A 23,519-nucleotide genomic window follows, 5' to 3' on the forward strand; every position below is an offset into this window, starting at 1 on the left:
CTGGCCCTATTAAATCATGAATGATTACAGTGATTCAGTACGGCCAGATGTGTCACTGCTCCTATTAAATCATAAATGATTACAGTGATACAGTAATGCCAGATGTGCCACAAATGATTACAGTGATTTAGTAAGGCCAGATGTGCCACTGCCCCTATTAAATCACGAATGATAACAGTGATTCAGTAAGGACAGATGTGTCACTGGCCTATTAAATCACAAATTACTACAGTGATTCAGTAAGGCCAGATGTGTCATTGCTCTATTAAATTATGAATGATTACAGTGATTCAGTAAGGCCAGACGTGTCACTGTCCAAATTAAATCATGAATGCCCCTATTAAATCACGAATGATTACAGTGATTCAGTAAGGCCAGATGTGTCACTGTCCCTATTAAATCACGAATGATTACAGTGATTCAGTAAGGCCAGATGTGTCACTGTCCCTATTAAGTCACAAATGATTACAGTGATACAGTAAGGCCAGACGTGTCACTGCCCCTGTTAAATCATGAATGATTACAGTTATTCAATAAGGCCAGATGTGTCACCAGCCCTGTTAAGTCATGGATGATTAGAGTGATTCAATAAGCCCAGACGTGTGACTGCCCCTATTAAATCACAAATGATTACAGTGATTCAGTAAGGTCAGATGTGTCACTGCCACTATTAAATCATGAATGATTACAGTGATTCAGTAAGGCCAGATGTGTCACTGCCCCTATTAAATCACGAATGATTACAGTGATTCAGTAAGGCCAGATGGGACACTGCCCCTATTAAATCACGAATGATTACAGTGAATCAGTAAGGCCAGATGTGTCACTGCCACTATTAAATCACAAATGATTACAGTGATTCAGTAAGGCCAGATGTGTCACTGCCCCTATTAAATCATGAATGATTACAGTGATTCAGTAAGGACAGATGTGTCTCTACTCCTATTAAACCATGAATGATTTCAGTGATTCAGTAAAGCCGGATGTGTCACTGCCTATATTAAATCATGAATAATTACAGTGATTAAGTAAGGCTAGATGTGTCACTGCCTATATTAAATCATGAATGATTACAGTGATTTAGTAATGCCAGATGTGTCACTGCCCCTATTAAATCATGAATGATTACAGTGATTCAGTAAGGCTAGATGTGTCACTGTCCCTATTAAATCATGAATGATTACAGTGATTCATTAAGGCCAAATGTGTCACTGTCCCTATTAAATCATGAATGATTACAGTGATTCAGTAAGGCCAGATCTGTCACTGCCCCTATTAAATCATGAATAATTACAGTGATTCAATAAGGCCAGGCGTGTCACTGCCCCTATTAATTCATGAATGATTACAGTGATTCAGTAAGGCCATACGTGTCACTGCCCCTATTAAGTTATGAATGATTACAGTGATTCAGTAAGGCCAGATGTTTCACTGTCCCAATTAAATCACAAATAATTACAGTGATTCAGTAAGGCTAGATGTGTCACTGTCCCAATTAAATCATGAATGATTACAGTGATTCAGTAAGGCCAGACATGTCACTGTCCCTATTAAATCATGAATGCCCCTATTAAATCACGAATGATTACAGTGATTCAGTAAAGCCAGATGTGTCACTGTCCCTATTAAATCACAAATGATTACAGTGATTCAGAAAGGCCACATGTGTCACTGTCCCTATTAAATCACGAATGATTACAATCATTCAGTAAGGCCAGAAGTGTCACTGTCCCTATTAAATCATGAATGATTACAGTGATTCAGTAAGGCCAGATGTGTCACTGTCCCTATTAAATCACGAATGAATACAGTGATTCAGTAAGGCCAGATGTGTCACTGTCCCTGTTAAATCACGAATGATTACAATGATTCCGTAAGGCCAGATGTGTCGCTGTCCCTATTAAATCACGAATGATTACAGTTATTCAGTAAGGCCAGATGTGTCACTGTCCCTATTAAATCACGAATGATTACAGTGATTAAGTAAGGACAAATGTGTCACTATCCCTATTAAATCACAGTGATTCAGTAAAGCCAGATGTGTCACTGCCTCTATTTAATCATGAATGATTACAGTGATTCAGTAAGGCCAGACGTGTCACTGCCCCTATTATGTCATGAATGATTACAGTGATTTCGTAAGGCCAGACGTGTCACTGCCCCTATTAAATCATGAATGATTACAGTGATTCAGTAAGTCCAGATGTGTCACTGTCCCTGTTAAATCATGAATGATTACAGTGATTCAATAAGGCCAGAGGTGTCACTGCCCCTGTTAAGTCACGGATGATTAGAGTGATTCAGTAAGGCCAGACGTGTGACTGCCCCTATTATATCATGAATGATTACAGTGATTCAGTGATTCCAGACTTGTCACTGCCCCTATTAAATCACAAATGATTACAATGATTCAGTAATGCAAGATGTGTCACTGCCCCTATTAAATCACGAATGATTACAGTGATTCAGTAAGGCCAGATGTGTCACTGCCCCTATTAAATCATGAATGATTACAGTGATTCAGTAAGGCCAGATGTGTCACTGCCCCTATTAAATCCTGAATGATTACAGTGATTCAGTAAGGCCAGATGTGTCACTGCCACTATTAAATCACGAATGATTACAGTGATTCAGTAAGGCCAGATGTGTCACTGCCCCTATTAAATCATGAATCATTACAGTGATTCAGTAAGGCCAGATGGGTCACTGCCCCTATTAAATCACAAATGATTACAGTGAATCAGTAAGGCCAGATTTGTCACTGCCACTATTAAATCACAAATGATTACAGTGATTCAGTAAGGCCAGATGTGTCACTGCCCCTATTAAATCACAAATGATTACAGTGATTCAGTAAGGCCAGATGTGTCACTGCCTATATTATATCATGAATAATTACAGTGATTCAGTAAGGCTAGATGTGTCTCTGCCTATATTAAATCATGAAGGATTACAGTGATTCAGTAAGGCCAGATGTGTCACTGCCCCTATTAAATCATGAATGATTACAGTGATTCAGTAAGGCCAGATGTGTCACTGTCCCTATTAAATCATGAATGATTACAGTGATTCAGTAAGGCTTGATGTGCCACTGCCCCTATTAAGTCTTGAATGATTACAGTGATTCAGTAAGGCCAGGCGTGTCACTGCCCCTATTAATTCATGAATGATTACAGTAATTCAGTAAGGCCAGACGTGTCACTGCCCATATTAAGTCACGAATTATTACAATGATTCAGTAAGGCCACACGTTTCACTGTCCCAATTAAAACATGAATGATTACAGTGATTCAGTAAGACCAGACGTGTCACTGTCCCAATTAAATCATGAATGATTACAGTGATTCAGTAAGGCCAGATGTGTCACTGTCCATAATAAATCATGAATGATTACAGTGATTCAGTAAGGCCAGATGTGTCACTGCCCCTTTTAAATCATGAATGATTACAATGATTCAGTAAGGCCAGATGTGTCACTGCCCCTATTAAATCATGAGTGATTACAGTGATTCAGTAAGGCCAGATGTGTCACTGCCCCTATTAAATCACAAATGATTACAGTGATTCAGTAAGGCCAGATGTGTCACTGCCCCTATTAAATCACGAATGATTACAGTGATTCAGTAAGGCCAGATGTGTCACTGCCCCTATTAAATCACTAATTATTACAGTGATTCAGTAAGGCCAGATGTGTCACTGCCCCTATTAAATCATGAATGATTACAGTGATTCAGTAAGGCCAGATGTGTCACTGCCCCTATTAAATCACAAATGATTACAGTGATTCAGTAAGGCCAGATGTGTCACTGCCCCTATTAAATCATGAATGATTACAGTGATTCAGTAAGGCCAGATGTGTCACTGCCCCTATTAAATCACTAATTATTACAGTGATTCAGTAAGGCCAGATGTGTCACTGTCCCTATTAAATCACAAATGATTACAGTGATTCACTAAGGCCAGATGTGTCACTGCCCCTATTAAATCACAAATGATTACAGTGATTCAGTAAGGCCAGATGTGTCACTGCCCCTATTAAATCATGAATGATTACAGTGATTCAGTAAGACCAGATGTGTCTCTGCCCCTATTAAATCACAAATGATTACAGTGATTCAGTAAGGCCAGATGTGTCACTGCCCCATTAAATCATGAATGATTACAGTGATTCAGTAAGGCCAGATGTGCCACTGCCCCTATTAAATCACAAATGATTACAGTGATTCAGTAAGGCCAGATGTGTCTCTGCCCCTATTAATTCATGAATGATTACAATGATTTAGTAAGGCCAGACGTGTTGCTGCCCCTATTAAATCATGAATGATTACAGTGATTCAGTAAGGCCATACGTGTCATGGTCCCTATTAAATCATGAATAATTACAGTGATTCAGTAAGGCCAGATATTCTAGTTTCATTCTTCTTACTGTTGAGTAAATGCATACAGATGCAATACCTCTATTAACATTTAAGAAGGATGAAGTAATATGTACAAAGACTGCATCGTGTCATCTAGTGCCCCCCCAGCTTTATCTGGAAGTCTTGACCATGGGCTCCATATGTCAGGGACTATTGCAATCGGTCACTAATGCCAGACATTAGCATGTCATATCTTTTTGTGTCCGTAATATAGTTTACTCTGCAAGACCTGCATTGTATTAACATTTTAGTTGATTTGGGTAAAATAAGGTTTATAAGTTCATAGGTAAGTACTACGCAATGCAGCTGTAGACCATTATACGTCTAAGCAAAAAACCCTTTTCAAATTTCCCTCTAGCCTCAAGGAAAGCAAGACAAGATGGATCAGGAGAGAAATTGATGCTGCCCATCAAGTTATCTAGGTTTACCTTGAAGGTGGCAGTGGTGTTAGTCTGCTTACATGCAGTGGAAGTTGGCTCCAGAGGTGAAGGATACATTTTGATATGAATCTATCATGCCAACTTCTGCTGATGAAGGTTAAGTTCCTTTCACTGAGTCTTTGAAGTACCATTAGTTGTTTGAAGGAATAGGAGATCAAATAAGGTCATATCTTTTATGGCACAAAAGGCCAGACATAGATCTCCACAGAGGAGTCTGTAAGAGATTTAGCAGAGAAAAACAGCTGACAGTCTCTCCTGATAAGTAATGTTTTTGAGGCCAATTATCCTTTTATTCCTGAATTTCCGAGGTCTCTCAAGGTCTGCATTATATTCAATAATGGGTTTGACAGGATATGACTAAAGAGGAACTAAGACTTCTTTGGATCTAGTGGAGATGCCTTTGGAAATTAAATGAGCCAGATAAAAGTCTTTCTGAACTACTGTAGGGACATGATGGTAAAAAGATAAGTAATTATCAAAAAGAGTATGCAGATCGGCTCCCTATTGAAATGTTGGCAGTCAAAATGCCAAGTGTCAAAGGGCTGAAAAAAGAAAGGCTGATAGCAAAGAAGAAGAGCAAACCTTGAAAATCACTCTCCTTTAAACTTCTTTTTTGCAGGGTGGGGTGCAAGCCCAGCAACCCCCACACCATCAAAACTAATAGACCAACTCAGAGATTGCTATACATCAGTGAAAAGGGGATATTCCGAGAAATGGCATCTCAGACTTAGTATATGTAAGTCCATTATATTGTCCACTCAGCATCTGTATTTTGGGACTCGCTCTAGCAGATCCCAGCATTTGAAAAGGTTACTGCAGATCCCCTACAACAGTGTCTGATTGGAGGGTGCCTCTCCTATACAGTAAGTGAAATTGTTTTGATTACCAAAATGAAATATGCTACATTTTTTACATTTAGATTCAGATCCTTTTCCTTGTATGACTTGTTAACACAGTATAAGCCATGTTGGAGCAATTGTGAGTCAGGACTGAATAACACCACCTAATTTACAGTCATCTGCAAACTATGTTAACCATAGCCCAGAAGTGCTGGCCTGAAGGTCTGAGAAATATACACCAGATAGAAGAGGCCAAAAACTGGGCCCTGTAGTACATCACTTGTAACTTTTTCTTTTCATAAATGGCACATGCTACTCTAACCACAAGACAAACAATTAGTTATCCATCTCATAATATAAGGATTTATATTCAGAGTTACAAGTGGTGGCTGCGGTAGTGCAGCATTTAGTGTTTTCACCTCACAGCAAGAGGTTCTCTGGTTAGATTCTTAGTTGGAGTGCCTTCTGTGCAGAGTCTGCATGTCCTCCCTTCAGTTGCGTGGGTTTTCTCCAGGTGCTCTGGTTTCCTCCTATATTCCAAAGACCTGCAGTAGGTGAAGTAGACACTCTAAATATGCCGTAGGTGTGAGTGTGTGTGCAAATAAGTCATAAGGATGAATTACTGTGGCAGGGCTAGCCACCTGGTGGTGTAAACCTTGGCTTGAGGTGGTTGTCACTGTTAAAGTGACACCCTGACCCCATGATCAAAAGTGGAAAAGGGATTGAGGATGGATGGATGAATTCAGATTTACAAGTCAATGGGGAATAGTGTCCAAGCCTTTGGCCAGTTATAAATATTGTTATTTTTTCAGGAAGCTTGTCTAGGCTTAGAAAGGCCCCCTGGGTTGTAAGCCTAGTAACAACCTATGAATCTGTAAAACTGTGATATGCTGTATAGGTTCATAGGTTCATAGGTTGGTACTAGGCTATCGGCCTTAGGGCCTATACAAGCCTAGCCATAACAATTCCCTAGCTATTTCTTCCCAGAATATTTACTTCCCTGAATGACCATAATTGGTATGCACTGCATAACCATTATTCATTGCTTCAGTTAATTTTTCAAAGAAATTGCTGAGGTTAATGAGGAAAGACCTTCATTTAATAAAACAATATTAATGATGACCTAGGGTTGAGATAGTTTTAATTTCCAGATTAATGAAGGCTGAGATAATGCATTCCATGGTCTTGAATGTGAGGCTACTGAGACTATTGTGAGGCTACTGAGACTATTGTGTACCAACCTTGCATAACAGTAATGCAATAGCTGTTTTCCAGGCTTTAGGAATGTAACAGAGGCTTGGATTAAAGAGGAAAAGTAGGGGTTCAGAAAGGCCATATTTGGCACTGATAGACAAGTGGCCTGGTACATTGTCAAGGCCCATTGATGAAGTATTTTACCTTTTAAAATGTCTGAGATAACTTTTTCCATAGTAATTAAAGGGAATGCCAGGTATTGTGGAACCTGTGGGATAACTATAACTGTGGTGGAGTAAACTTTGCATTAAATTTGTTAGATAACATACTTGCAATTTCCTTTGGGTCAGAGAGTGTAGCAGTGTTGTGCATAGATAATGAAAGATTTTCATTGTTTTTGCAGCTCTTACAAGCATTAAGCAGTTTATTTTTCTTGTTAGACAATTCATTCAGATGGGTATTGTGCCACAAGGGTTTGTTTTTAAATTTCTCATTATATTCGCTGTAGATAGGGACTGCCTTATCAATACAACTACTTAAGTGGGAGCAGAAGTCAGAGGCATAGGTAGCAGCTATGGCAATAGGATCTTTTAGAAATGGATTACAGCAGAATTTATTTAAGTTGTCAAGTAATTGAAGAAGGTTTGCTTTTGAGAAGTCCCTAAGCACAGAGCTATTTATAGGTGAAGCACCACCAGCTTTAAAGGAAAATGTCACAAAATTATAGTCGGATTTAGCAAGACATGATGATACACATGGAGCTGTGCAGAAGTGCCCTTATTTAATAAGACTTGTTCTAGGGTATTTCAGCCCATAGTAGGATAGTCAACTATTTGTGAAAGAGAGTTAGAATTTATAATATCTAGTATGCAGGGGGCATGCCAGCCATTGACAGTGTAGATCATCCAGTTTATTGATCGATAGTTGAAATCCTTTTGTAGAAAGTTCTTGCATTTAATGGAAATTTCAACTAATATTTTAGGATAGCTATTGTGTTCAGAAGGAAGCATAGAACATGTTCTACAGCTACCTATGAAGTGGTAATTAGTCTTGTTTAGGGTGATTCTGACTTCTAGGAGTTCACATGTGGTGTCTCAAGGAATCTGTCATGAGGTGATGGTATCCTTGACAAATACTGATACTCTCCACAACTGCCAGTGTGTCTGAAGACATGACAGCCAATATAAAAGAAACAACAAAGAAGGATCCACCAAACACGATTTATTGCAAGCTCTCTGACGTCTCGGCCTAAGCCTTCAAGGAGTACCAATGACAGCCAATATACCCTGAAATAGAGGGAGTGTTGTCATTGCTGAAACTAAATATAAATTAATGTGTTCAAGTTGCAGCAGATCCTCAAGTTCAGGTATTTTTTGTTAAGGCATCAAGTAGAGACACATTAATGTGTTCCAAATTAGAATTTTCAAGTCTGGATTTTCCGTCGGATGGAGCCTGCCTAAAAAAGCCACTATGTGGACAGCAAAGTCTTTAACTAGAAGGTGAAATCCTTGTTAACAGAGGTGAAGACCATCCCTGGCAAAATGGAAAGACTTGTAAGCCATCTAATCCCAAGCTGACACATACTGGGTCTTCCTAGAATGACACCAGCTACATAGCCAATTATTAATGCCAATTATCTTGTCTTTTAATCTCAACATTATTCTGGGTGATGGCAAAATACCACTCAAGACCAGTTAGACATGTATGTAGTGAGAGCAATAATATTCCTTTATATGTCCCTCTGGGTAGGTGTCTAATGCCCATTCATTGAACAATGTCCCTGGTGCCTAGTTTCCATCTATACATCTTTTGTATTCCAGAATGTATTGTTACTTTAACATCTGATGTAACATATGTTGAAGTTTAAAAGTCACTGGCATCTAGTGTTCAAGCTCAACCCCCCCACCCAGTACTGCAGGCTCTGTTCAGTCAAGGGGAGATATAGAGGCATGACAGCCACCCCTCTACACACACACACACACACACACACACACACACACACACACACACACACACACACACACATACATATCAGTGCTACCTGTCCATTAAACTCTCTCTAACACACACACACACACACACACACACACACACACACACACACACACACACACACACACACACACACATACACACACACACACACACACACACACACACACACACACACACACACACACACACACACACACATACACACACACACACACACACACACACACACACACAAACACATGCGCTCACACAAATACACACTTACACCAGTGCTACCTATGCACTAAACTCCTCAACACATACCTTTTGCATGATATCTTCCATTGAGAATTAAGGGTTACCTTAAACCTCTGCCCAAGTTAACTAATGGAGCTGGCAGCTTTGTAAATCAATTATTGCAGGCATTTCTGAGGGACAGCACATCTAATTATAATATGCTTCTCCCCTGGAGTGCCTCATTTACATTTGTGTTAAAAAGATAGGCCTCTGTGTTGCTACACATCTTCAAGGTTAAGAACCACAGTAGGGCTCTCTATGAATAGGGCATGGTTACTGCCAGTGGTAAAAAGGTATTATTGCTGGCATTAATGATTCTGAATCCAATGGATAAAGTGTCTTTATTTCCACATATCTCTGTGCATATATGCATATACACAGTGTCATGTTAAGAAAGAACACATATAGATATCAAAGTAAAACTAAATAACTAAATTGAAGTAGAAATGAAAATATATCTCTACACCCTAACTGCAAAAGCAGAACATTTATCTGCAGTTCATGCATGTAATGAATCATATGTTTGTATCTTCAGAGCATCTTTTTTTGTAATAACTCACTCAAAACCTTCCATTTCACCATTCTGAATGTCAGGTAGGTTAAAAACTGAAACGTATACACTCGTAACATGAAATGAGCTACAAAGTGCCTTTTGTTTTTCTGTAGATACCTTTTGTGTATCAAATCTTGCAAATAAATATACAAAGCCCTTTCTTTATGTCTAACAAGCAGAAATAAGTATAGTCAAACTGGCTAAAAACACCTGCACAAACCCCGTTTTTCTCAATATTTCAAAACACTAATTCATTGAAGATGTCACTTTCATGGGGCTTAACTTTTTTCCTGCCAGTGCAATACCAGCGAGGTATCTGGATGGGATAGACTATTCAATGAAGTGCTGACTGGGATGGGTGAACATGAAAAAAAAATCATTGTTTTTATGATTTCACTGATTCCTCTTTCACTTGCCTTTTACTGATCTGAAAGCCACAGTTCATTTGCATGTCTGATCAGTTACAAAAGAAATAAGAAATGCAAATAGCTTTGAAACAAATCAAAATCATAGGCTACTGTGAATTAAAAAAACTATACAGCATGCAACTCTCTAAATATGTGAGGTAGATTCTTGAGTAAATCATGCATTTAACACTTCATTCAAAGTTATAGGTATTATGAGCACATGTAGTTTCTACGGTACCAGAGTAAAGAAGGTAACTGAAGCAACACTTACTATGACACCACTGTACCACTCTCCATTACTTCAGTACTGTTTAAAACAGGCTAAAATATCTAATTATCAGGAATCATGTATTTGGATAATGCTATACCATGTGCAAACTGACAATTTAGCACAGTGCACTACTTCTGAACAAAATCAAAAGAGTAAAAGAGAAGGTCGTGGTGTGGATTTCTAGTTCAGCACATGGCTGTGGGTCAGTACAGTAAAGGAAAGTTTTGGAAGGGCTGTTGATAAATGAATCTAATATGTCAGGGACATGACAGAAAAGGTGGTGGTGGAAGCCTGTTTCAGAATGACTGAATGAATGAATGAATGGATGAGTTAATGAATGAGTGAATGAGTGAATGAGTGAATGAATGAACTGATGAGAGAATGTATGGTGTCATTAAATGGGGAACATTGTAAAGGAAAATGCATACATATATACAGCAAGAGGAACATGCCATTGAAGGTGTGGTGTGTGTGTGTGTGTGTGTGTGTGTGTGTGTGTCTGTGTGTCTGTGTGTGTATTTGTGTGTGGGTGTGTGTGTTTGTGCGTATGTATTTATTTCGGGAGAAAGACAAAGTGGATAAACATGTTCATTAATGAGGAGATAGGTAGAACAGATGGGATACACGTGCACATTTAAAGTAGGAAGAAGTTGACATCTACAGGGAAAGATGAATGTTGTAAAATGTCTTTATGGATATATGTGGATTGTTCGCTGTTTCACGGCTTCATAGGTTTATAATAGATTGTCTACAGACTATTACAAGCTTTGCCAATAAGCAGAGGTGAAAATCAAACCTTATACTTTGCATTTGTGAGGATAAGACACTAAGCATTATGTTACCCTCCACATGCCAAAACCCTTTAATTGTGGTCGACTCACAGACTGTGGATCACACTCCAACAAATCTGTACTCAGTAAACCTTAGGAATGGATTTTAACATGGATGGTGAAGGGGGTTTTAAGACCAGGCATTTTCACTTCTCATGCTTGTTGAATTGAGGTTTTCAGGACTACAATTTAGATACTGTGATATGACCATAATCTGATGGAGGAGATTGTACACACAGAAATATATATATGTACATGTATATATTCATAATCTATATACATGTGTGTGTGTGTGTGTGTGTGTGTGTGTGTGTGTGTGTGTGTGTGTGTGTGTGTGTGTGTGTGTGTGTGTGTGTGTGTATATATATATATATATATATATATATATATATTTTTTTTTTTTTTTTTATTTGGGATCGGTACTGATCCCGAAGGAACTTTTCACCGAAGCACAAACAGCCAGGCATACTTCCACGAATGTGCTTTTTACCAAAAAAGCACTTTCGCGGAAGTATGCCTGCAGCTAGAGGGAGTCGTGGGGGAATGACTGTTGCGGAGCTCATACTACACTGCGCATAAGACAATATTCCCTTTTCCTCACTGTAGTGCGATCTCAGAGTGAGAATATTAAAGTGGGGGGTGTGGAGTGCAGGGGGGCTTGCCCCCCTGCATAAAGGTAGATTTATTGTTTTTTTTTTTTTTTAATGCACTTTAACGAAAGCACTTTTTCGGTGAAAGCACTTTCGTTAAAGTGTGTGCGGTGATTGTGGATTCAGACTATTGAACTTTCGTTCAATAGTCCTAGATCCATTTATTTATATAGATACAACTGTAGATAGATAAGCACATCTATATTAGTTGAGGGAGAGCTGGAAGAATGATATTTACATATATTTGCAGAAGAGGGAGGTGCCATCAAAGGGCATGGAAAGGAAGTGTGAAGCTCTATTCAAGTACGATTTGATGGGAACATGCAGATGTTGGGAAATGTGCACTACAGCTGGATGCAGGCAACATGACAAAAGGGAAGCTGTGGGAGCTATACGGCTATATATGTATATGGCTATACCGTGGACTGAGCCACATGGAGGTGAGGTTGGGGAGATATACGTGGTACTTGTGTCCATTGGGCTGAACATTTGAGAGATGCATCCCCTACATTATCAGGGAAAACATTCAGTTATTTATTCTGTGATGTCTGGCCTACGGTTTGGATGAGCCAGGGTGTGAAGAAGTACTCTGCACTCTGTGAAAGAATATTGTTTATTAATCATTTATCTGTAATAAGTTTTATCTGGTGTGTAACTGCCTGTGTAACATATTCAGTGCTATCTTCAAGCAGAGCGATTTCTCATGGTCAGTGTGTATGGCAGGCACGTAACAATTCTGTCATATTACATCCTTCCATGATAAAGCAAAGTTAATGCCTTTTTATTTTATAGCTGGAAACAAGAGAACATATTTTTCTTTTGATGTAGAAATGACATTATTTTACATCCATCCTTTTCTATCTGGCAATAGAGTAACCTCTCTGTTCTCTGTAATCATTATTTATAAGCTGTCATCAGCTGACATATGGATCTAGAATGTGTTGATGAGGCCCCTTCCATAAGACACACTACATGTATATGAGTTTTGAACTCACATCATGTCTTGAATCTTTGTCTACAATGCATTTGTTTACTCATAGTAAATGGAAAAAACACCTGCAGGCAGAGTCAGTGTTTTCGTTTTTTTGTAGTAATTAATCCTGGAATACTTAACTAACCCATTTTTAATACTGTAATTGAGAAAGGGATGCTTGCTCCATCTAGTTCGAAAGCCCAAATACTAGTAAACTTACATAATTTCTGCATTTTTTATCTGTGTATTTTATTTAAAAATATTTTCTGAAAATTTTAATGAATTATCTATTCCATTCCAGTATATAGAACGTAAATGTATTAAATAAACACTGCCATCCAGATTTTATATGCTGCCAGGAAATCCATTAGGCCATAATGAGAATTAGAAATGATTAAAGTCACACTTCTCAGATATATATACACCATCCTACCAGGAAGTTAAAAAAAAATATGTTTGCGTAATTATTTCAGCAGCAGCTCCAGGGCAACTGAGATTTCATTTTCAGAACCAGCTGGTGGTCTTAGAACCATTAAGTGTACATTACATTTCTTTTACCTGACTCTAGCCAACCTGGACTTCTCTCCAGGCATTACAGTATCTGTAATGCAACATATATTTTTTTAACTGACCTAAAAAATTTTTCAGAATGCATGCTGTTGGAAGCAAGGTTATGGAGTGTCTTGTTTTCCCTTCAAAATCATCTAACAAAACATTATGTTACCAATGACTTATTTGTAAACTTGTAAATAAGGACTTTTCTTCAGTACTATTTAATAATTGTATATCAAGGCAATTGTATTTATTTATTTATTTTAACATTTGTTTACTGGGAAAGTCCAACTTGGAACGAAGAAAATTTTCAGCGGAGGCCTGGGGAGAAACACTCCAGGCGCATGTCTTTGTAATCAATTCTCAATGTTATGTAGTGGTCCAATCTTAGAACCAGAGTGTAGAACTAGTACGTAGTACACAGCAATTGTTTTTCTAACTGTCTGCTTATTGAGATTTCTGTTTCATACTTTCATGTATTATTGTTACACTTTCTTTTCTCTTTATATTGTTTGAATGGTATCTAACTGTGTGGAGCTTATCTCCTTGGTCTCCACTGAAAATGGGCCCCAGGCTAAGTTGGACTAACTCAGTTAACAAAAGACAAACAAACAAATAAGTAATAAAAAATAAACACAAATCTAGCCAGTGCAGATATATATATATATATATATATATATATATATATATATATATATATATATAATGATTCCGCAATCGACTACTTTGATTTTATTTATCCTTTGTTGATGGGATTAGTCTCACTAGCCATGTGGTCCTTTTCAGGGGAGATCCAAGGTGGTATGTATACTACTAGGGGAAATTCGGCCAGGGCACTGGGGAACTTCCCCCACTCTTTTGATAGGCAGATCTTTTTTTTGCAGTGGGCTGAATGGTGGTACAATATGCTATGTTCTGTAGCTGAAGATAGCATTCTTTCTGATGCTGGCAATGTTGTTGTGACAGAATTGTCCTCTGATTTCTTGCTGACTTTTGTTTTAGAACAATGATTAACGATGATCTTGCTGTTGGCTTGTAACTCTCCAAATTATGGGAAAAAATCAAAATGGATGATTTTACTGTATCCATTGAGCAGGATGTAACATTTCCAGTTAAATCCATTGTGGTTGTATAGTGATGTGCTGTCCACTGGCCTGAACATTTGAGAGATGCATCCACTGTGTTATCAAGGCAAAACATTCAGATTTCCTAGGGCTTGGATGAGCCAGGGTGTTAGGAACTTATCTGCTCTATGTGACACAGTATTCTTCATTAAAGTTCTGGTTTGTAATACGTTTTTCTGGTATGTAACTGCCTGCATGTTATAGTCTGAGCCTTTGACTCGTTCATCAGATGCTGTTGCTAGACTTGCATGTCCACTGTCTTATGCTTCTATAGTTAAAAAAGACAGTAAGAAGGCATCTGTTCCTGCACCAAAATGGATAAACATGTTTGTGGTAAGGACATTTACTAAGTCTGAACAGCCTATAAACAGATATGAAGTGTTCGATCATTTGATCGTTCCTACTAGGATTTGGTGTAAAGGATGTACATCCATTCATTCATGTTTGTCAAAAGATTCTTTGTAAACGCACATTTGAACCATTGATGTTGAAGATTATTTTTTATCCAGTTTGAACTGAAAGCTTTTTCTCAACTGTGGACTCAGCATTATCCCTCTCAACTGCCCAGATTTTTGCAGAATGTACAGATTTTTGCCTTATATTTTTGGTCTGTTCCTCATAAAATATGTGATTTTTCTGGCAAATTACTGGGATGATTTGAGGACTGAAGTCAGCAAATAATGACATACATTTGAGTTTCAGACTTCAAATCCCTCAGAAAATGTATGATAACACAAACCTTGTTACTTTAGCAACTTTCTAAGTGTATAAGAGTAATATTTAAAACCTGTCTCTATTTTTGGGTGTTTGCCCCCCCCTCCCCCCTCATTTAGTCAAGCTTTGTCCAGATTCCTTGCATTAAGACGTTGAGAGATATGCTCAGTATAACTTTCTTGCTTTTCTGTGAAATTTGAAAGGCATATTAGGGTTCAGTTTTGAACTGCAGACATTTTGGATACATATGTAAAATGTTATTTTTCTTCTTTTTGCCATACTGTTTATGAATTTTAAAAGTTGCCCTAAGAGCTGGGATTCTGGAGTGGGGCATGCTAAGTATGAGGATCTTTGAATCTTGTTGAGGGGAAACCAAGACATCTTCCCAGTGTTATTTCCATAAATGGTTATAAAGCAATTACCCATGGATGGGTGTGAGTAAAGCTGGATTTACCCATTGTTGGTATCATTTGATCATGAGGGTGAAACCCAAGTGACCCACGGTTGGGTTTGTTTGGTCACTTGTCCACATCCCCACAACAAGCCCTATAAGCTTGACTAGCTTGGTCTGCAAAGCCATGGAACGCATTATCATGGAGCTCATTACCAGGGACATTGGGAACCTCCAGACACTGGACCCCACCCAGTTCGGCTTTGTTAACGGCAGATCTTGCCTCATATACTTGGTCGACTTCTTCGAAACAGTCACCAAGGCCATAGATGAAGGGAGGGTGGTCCACACAGCATATCTGGACCTCGCTAAGGCATTCAACATCATCCCACACTCAGGAATCATAGACAAACTCACCAGCTTAAATATCAACCCCCATGTCACGAGATGGGTTGCCAATTGGCTCTCAGACAGAACCCACATGGTAAGAGTGGCAGGCGCCATGTCTGACTCTAAACCGGTCACAAGTGGAGTCCCACAGGGCTCAGTCCTGGGACCTCTCCTGTTCGGTATATATTTCTCCGAAGTACAGGCAAAGGCGGAGGGACTGTGGCTAACCAAGTTCGCAGATGACTGTAAATTGGGTGCAATAATTGACTCTCCAGCTGACACAGACATCCTGCCAAAGGGTCTCACAGAGACAAACACCTGGTGTCAAAGTCACGGCCTCAAGTTAAATGCCAAAAAATGCATAGTAATCCCATTTGGGAAAAACAAAGTACCTGCAAACTACCACATAGATGGGAATCCACTAAGTACAGAAGAAGTAATTAGGGACCTGGGTACCCAAGTAGATAGCATGCTCTCCTTTGATAACCACATAGCGAAAATGGTCAGGAAATCCTTCTATGTGGCACACCTGATCTCAAAGGGTTTCTCATCCAGATCCAAGGAGGTGATTGTGCCCCTTTACTCCTCACTCTTTAGGCACATAATAGAGTACAATGCCCCATTTGGGATGCACCTCACTCGACACCTGCAACAACTAGAAAGACCACAGAAGTACCTCACTAAGAGGATTAAGGGCCTTAAACAATTACCCTATGAAGCGCAACTAAAAAGCTCCAGCTCTTCTCAGTCGCTAACCGTCTGCTCAGAGGTGACCTATGCCTGACCTATAGGGCCATGTCAAACCCTGAACTAATGGACATGCTTCACCTCAAAAAAACAAGATCCCTCAGAACCACTTGTTCTAGTGACTTGAACCTATGTACAACAATAAACAGGACATGCTGGAGGGATAGATTCCTGTCCCAGTGACTCTCCTCACTCTGGAATAGAATCCCAATCCATATTCGACAGAGCTCCTCTCTGACCCTCTTCAAGAGAAATCTTAATGAGTGGATGGGTAATCGTAAGTTCTACCCTAGGATCCCTTCAGGAGCCCTGTTGACAGAGGCCCAGGTTACTAATGTAATGGGGAGGTGAAAGCTATCACTCTGTGGCTAGGCTTATAAATGCCCATGGGCAGATAGCCTAGTACTTACCTATAAACCTATGAACCCAGCCACAGGTTATTGCTATTATACAATGACATTATTTAAGAAATAGATTACTTACTTTTCTTAAATAAAATCTTTGGATAATGGCCTCATAGTATTGTTCCACATTGTTTCTGGATTCTGCCCTTTGATGATGTGCTGTGCATGTGTATGGGACTTGCATTCCTACACTTGCACAATACATCATTGCTTTAGAAAACAAGTAAAGCAGGAAAGATGATCTACATTGCTATTTTTTTTTAAAGAAAAAAAGTGTAAACTCTGGAGAGCTTAGAGGTATGACAGATACAGGGGCAAATACAAGGAAAATCAGGTATGTTTCCTTAGTTTTGCAGAATGTATCTGATTTTCCTTGTATTTTCTCAGCTCTGGTACATACCTTACTTCAAGAAATGTGGACAAAATGTAAATAAAGGAGAGGACCAATTGTTAATGTTGCTCTTATAAACTTACAAATCTTTGAGAATAATCGTGCATTGTCTGAAGGAACGAAAGTCTGAAACTGAAATGTGTGTCTTTATTTAGTGACTTTGTTCCTTGGTGATTTGTCAGAAAGCCACTAATTTTATGAGGAATGAAGTCACTAAATAAAGACACACTTTTCAATTTCAGACTTTGTTTCCTTCAGACTAATGCCTGTCTACCATATACCAATTGTCTGCCTGCTCAGAGGTACTGTAACGACTGGACTTTTTTCTGTTGGTATATGCTCAGTTTATAATGGGTACCCTATTTGAGCTCACCAATCAGAGTGCTCATGTTTTAACGTTAATGGAAAGTCATTGCATAATAACAGATACTCGACATGGTTTTAAACCTGCCCATAATATGACTACTGCCCTCCTAACGTTTATACATGACATAAATAAAACCAGGATAGTGGTAACGCATATCATCCTTACTCCTAGACTTATAAAAACTTACAACACTGTCTCTCATAAAAAACTCCAACTACAGCTCTCCACAATGAGTACCCCACAACCTTCTCTTCAGTGGTGTAATGATTATTTTGTCAGAGTGCTACCAGGCAGTCAAATGGAGTTCTACCCATTCCCCTAATCCACCCATAATTACAGGTGTACCACTAGGCTCTATCCTTGGTCTTCATCTGTTTAATATTTTTATAAACAATCCTCATACTTCTGTACAACAAGCGCCCGTTATACAGTATGCAGATGACTCCACCATTATCTGCCTCCCAGACAATCTAGAACATTTTGGAAAAGATTTCACAATGTACCTTTAACTGTATTGAAAACTGGCTTTGTAATCACCTTTTTCTTAATCCCCCCAAAAAACAAACTATATATAACAACCTAAAATAAGATCTCCAATTACAGAGCATTATAAGAAAACAAACTCCCAACAAAACTAGGAATATTGCATACAGCCAAAATATTCCTCTCTGCATCCACCAGAGTCACCCTTGCCACTTCATACATACTGCCCTGTCTATCATACGTTTTTTCCATCTTTACTAAGCGTCAGACCACCCTAAAATCTAAACTACAACAGTGTTACAAAGCAGTTGGATTTGCAGCTCAAACAAGTCACAGAACATGTCACTGTTATGCACTAAAATCTCTAAATTGGCTAGAATTATCCCACCAACTAAATTATACCTAACTTCTTTTAACACACAAAATTATATTTGATCCTACTTCCTGCCCATAAGTACAGTTCTCCACCACTACCTCTCAAATTGTTTCCTTCGATCTTCTGAAAAAAAATCGAACTGAAATCTATAAGCCTTACAAAAACTGCATCAAAGTCTAAACTGACACTGTGTAGCAAAATTCTGAAATACAATCCCTGCACCAATCAGGGCAAAACATAAAGAATTCCTCTCTAACGCCTGGCTTTGTACTTGCTGCTTTACTGACTAACATTTCAGCTCCTTCTCCTCTAGTACCTATATACACTCTATCCCTCCTTTATTCGTTTTTATTTCTTATTTCCTGTACCATTTCCCCTGGGATTCTACAAACAGTGAAGCCTACATGGAGTTTACATGCGTACACTGTGATGCACAGCAAGGAGCAGCACTCATTGCATATTAGTGCTGGGCACCGCTTTTAGACATACATAAGTGAGGTTTTGTGGCTGGCGACAGTGTTGCCAGCCAGGAAACCATGTAAGTGAACACAAATAGCAAGCCTGTTTAAATCAGAGCACTGAAGGTCCTCAGTTTTGTGGAGAATGCCACAGTAATCACCAGGGATTAACAGCTCTCAATTTCTTAGTGCAAGATATCTGGACAAAGCCCAACATAATGGGGGGGACGACGACAATGACCCAGAAATAGGGATATATTTGACATATTTGGTCTTTAGAAATGTACTAGAATAACCAGGGGTTCCTGTTAAGATACATGTTCTGAAGGATTTGAAGTCTGAAACTCAAATGCATTTAATATTGAGTCACATCAGTAATGACCTTGTCCCATTGATATGGCAGAAAACCACGCTTTTGATAAGGAACACACCAAAAAATATAAGGGCAAAAAACTGGACATTCTGTGAAAATCTTGACAGTTTAGAAGAATGATTGTTAAGTATATGATGCAAACACAGTATGGGACAGTTTATCAACAGTGCAGAGTATTGTGATATCCCAATTCCTGGCATTCTGTACCGATGTTATGTAAATGATCTGTAATGGGACAGGGACTGCCATGTAAAATAAACAGTCGGAAAGTGTGTCTATTGAATAGGGACATACAAATGAATTATAGTAATGAACACATGGAAAGAGGACAGGTAAAACAACAGCAGATTAGGTCATGTCAATTGACGGTTGTAGCAGCAACACCAATCACATAGTATGATACAGTAGGGACTACCCAGTGAAAATGTGTATTATGTGACACAACATGAATAACAATGGAGAAGATGTCTGTGTGACATAAGCATCCTTATCTGAACAATGCAGAGGACATCTATCAGAGATCTGACATACAATTGGGGTAGGGTGCATATTGTGAAGCTGTGCAAACTGATTTGCTTGAATATGAGTGGAATCTCAGCAGAGGTCTCCAGCAAGTGGGTCACAGTAAAGGCTCATGGGCAACATTAAAAAAAGTAAGAACAATCATGAATAATATCAGAATACTACCACCAATAATCCCACTTCTCTGACATAATATATGTGATTTAGAATGATCAGAGAGGGTTCTGCACAAACACACTTGTACGACTATTATGACACGTGTGCACTCTGTGAAGGGAATTGCACACACTGTCCTGACACTTTAACATCTTCTGGAGGTGTCAGAAGAGACACAGCTAAACCTATATGTGACATTATGATCAATACAGGCTAGTTGATTGGTGTGCATATATATGGAACAATTCACACTGTCACAAATTTTATCCATGCCGTACTGTGTTCATCACCAGAACAGGTATTACGCATGCATCTGGTGTAACACCTTGAAGGGGTTTCTGCACCATCAGACAGTAATGTTTATGCCACAGAAAGAATACCTAAGTTTGGCCAATAAGATGTGTGGCAGCTCACTATGGCAAAGGTGGTACACTTCAGTTACACAGCCCTGGAAGATGTGTAGTGAGGTACATGAAGAAGGGTGTGTTGTACTCAGTTATTGGTGTGATGATGTCTGGGAACTATGGAGGTATTTTGGTCTCTGATGTGAATGTCCTTCACATACGCAGTACATCAGTTACATACAAGGGAGTAGTCATCACTGTGAACACATGCTGGTGAATGTTCCACATACCATCTTCCCCAGGACATGGGTCACATACCTATTAGTCTGATTATAGACTGTGATGTCTACATTATACTTGGGTTGTGTGTTTGTTTTTCTGATGTAATAAATTCCCCATGTTTTTGTGTCACCGTAGGTGTTGTCATGGCTATGGCAGCAATCTTTGGTGTGTGCTGATACTGTCTGTATTATACTAATATCACAGTGGAGTCAATGATTGCCCACAGTCTGTAGTCCTTCAGACAGCTGTTTGGACACAGGATGTGTATGTCATTTGTGACATCTGTGACTTAAAGATTGGACAGGGAATGGCCTAGCAGACAGCCCTGATGTATGGACCTGATCACTGGACCTGAGATATAGGTCACTTCATGCATTTCAACATATTTAGATGCCGCATACTGTATGTGATACAGTGGTCTACCCACTTGGTGAGATAGGTGTTTATGGCCACATCTGACAGTGTTGAGTGAATACCTCAGTATGGACTTGTGTCAAATGCCTCGGGCTTGTCAAGTTCAAAAGGATGATCATGTTGTCATCATGCATGCCCTCAATGAGCTCTTTGAAGACATCTAACAGATGTACCAGACATGATGTAGCATTAACAACTCACTCAGGTCTGTTGCACACAGCTGGGATATTACTAGTGTCCATTTAGTAAAAGGTCCATGGTGACATGTAGGGCTACCTCACAGATGAGGAGAGTCAGGATGTGTCTATGCATGCATGCATTCAGTACTGTCCTCGCCAACTGACATGGATGCGTGTTGATATACACCCTTCTACAGAATCATAGTCTGTCTTAAGGGTGTGTTGAAGTGTGCATTCAACTGTGGCGGGAAGGTGTATGTGCTGAGTCAGGTGATACACAATCTGTGATGTTGTCACAGCTCATTGATTCTGTGTGTTAGGCCTGCATACTGGCTATCCTGAGCTGACCTAGGATTTTGACACAATCCCCCACACAGGATAACTTTGAGAAACTCAACCAGCTGGGGATTAACCCTTATGTCACTAAATGGGTAAACAATTTGCTTACTGACAGAACACAAACAGTGAAACAGTGAAAGCTGGTGAATCAACCTCTACCAGTAGAACTGTCACCACTGGCAAACTTCAGGGATCTGTGCTTTGCCCTTTACTGTTTGTACTCTATTTCTTGACAGTTCAGGCTAAAGTATATGGCCTTTGGCTTGCCAGTTTTGCTTATTCTTGCATACTGGGTGGAATAACTGAGTCCACCTATGATGATAACATATTACAGCAGGGGCTAACACCATCAAATGACTGGTGACAAAGCCACATGGTCTACAACTAAATGCAGAACTGTGTCTTTACCTTGCCTTTCTGGAATGTGGAATTCACTGCTAATTGCAACATTGACAGCATTCCTGCTATGCAGAAACCCAACGATGCAAGCACTGGGAACACATATAGCTAGAAATATGAACTTTGACCACCGGGTGTCCACATTGGTATGGAAAGCCTATGATGTGCTCATCATACGTCATGCCATCTTATTCAAATCTGAGGATTATATTACAGCACTGTACTCGAACCTCATCAGAACACTAATGGAGTATAATGCTCTTTTATGCATGTACCTCACCAGACACATGCAGCAGCTGGACAGACAACATGTGTTTCTCATCAAGAAAACACAGGGCCTATAAACCATACCATGACATATGTGAATAGACTGAAAACTATGTCACTGTAATCTGGATTGTATAGGATGAGGTGACTTCTGCCTCACCTGCAGGCTAGTCTCTGACCCTGCCCTGGTGTAAATAGTCATATTCATAAATCAGACAGAGCTGATGAAATCAGCAGTGTCTGGTGGAGTGAATATGATAATGACAGTGTCCCACATGCTGGTGTAAAAGGCTCTCTGTAATGTCAGGCAAGAGCACAAACACCCCCCCCCACACACACACACATTTGACTGCAATGAGAGTAGAACCCCTACCAATCTAAGTATGATGACCACAGAGCTCTGTATTTAAGTCAAGTGCCACAGCTCAAGTCTGACTTGGACTGTTTCAGACAATGCTTTATAGCTGATGACATCAACAGTGTCTGGTGAGGAGAATATGGTAATAACAATGTCCCACATGCTACAGTGAAAGGCTCTCTGTAATGTCAAGCAAGAGCACAAACACACACACAGTTGACTGGGGTGAGAATAGAAACCCAATCTATCTAAGTACAAAGACTACAAAACTCAATACTTTATGCAAGCACAACAGCACAAATCTGACTTTTGCAAGACTGCAGTCAACTTATAGTGGATGACATCAGCAGGGCCTGCTGGAGAGAAGATACTGGGAGACCTGCATGAAATGGATGAGTGGGCATGTGCAGGTATTAAAACAGTGTCAATCCATGGGATTGGGGTTGCAACTGTACAATACGCACTTCTGCTTTTTGGGCTAGACACACACACACACACACACACACACACACACACACACACACACACACACACACACACACACACACACACACACACACACACACACACACACACACACACTTGTCTGCAGTTAGAACAGAACTCATACCTATCTAGGTAAACAGATGACAGAACTCAGTAC

General features: G+C 39.4%; 1 protein-coding gene across 2 annotated transcripts in view; it reads right to left on the minus strand.

Moving 5' to 3' along the window:
- The window catches only part of CPLX2 (complexin 2), a 1,020,782-nt gene that overhangs the window by 479,504 nt on the left and 517,759 nt on the right, over positions 1–23,519 (minus strand). The window lies entirely within an intron of this gene.

This window comes from Protopterus annectens, chromosome 4.part0, assembly GCF_019279795.1.
Source record: "Protopterus annectens isolate FY-2018-M chromosome 4.part0, PAN1.0, whole genome shotgun sequence".
Lineage (NCBI taxonomy): Eukaryota > Metazoa > Chordata > Ceratodontiformes > Protopteridae > Protopterus > Protopterus annectens.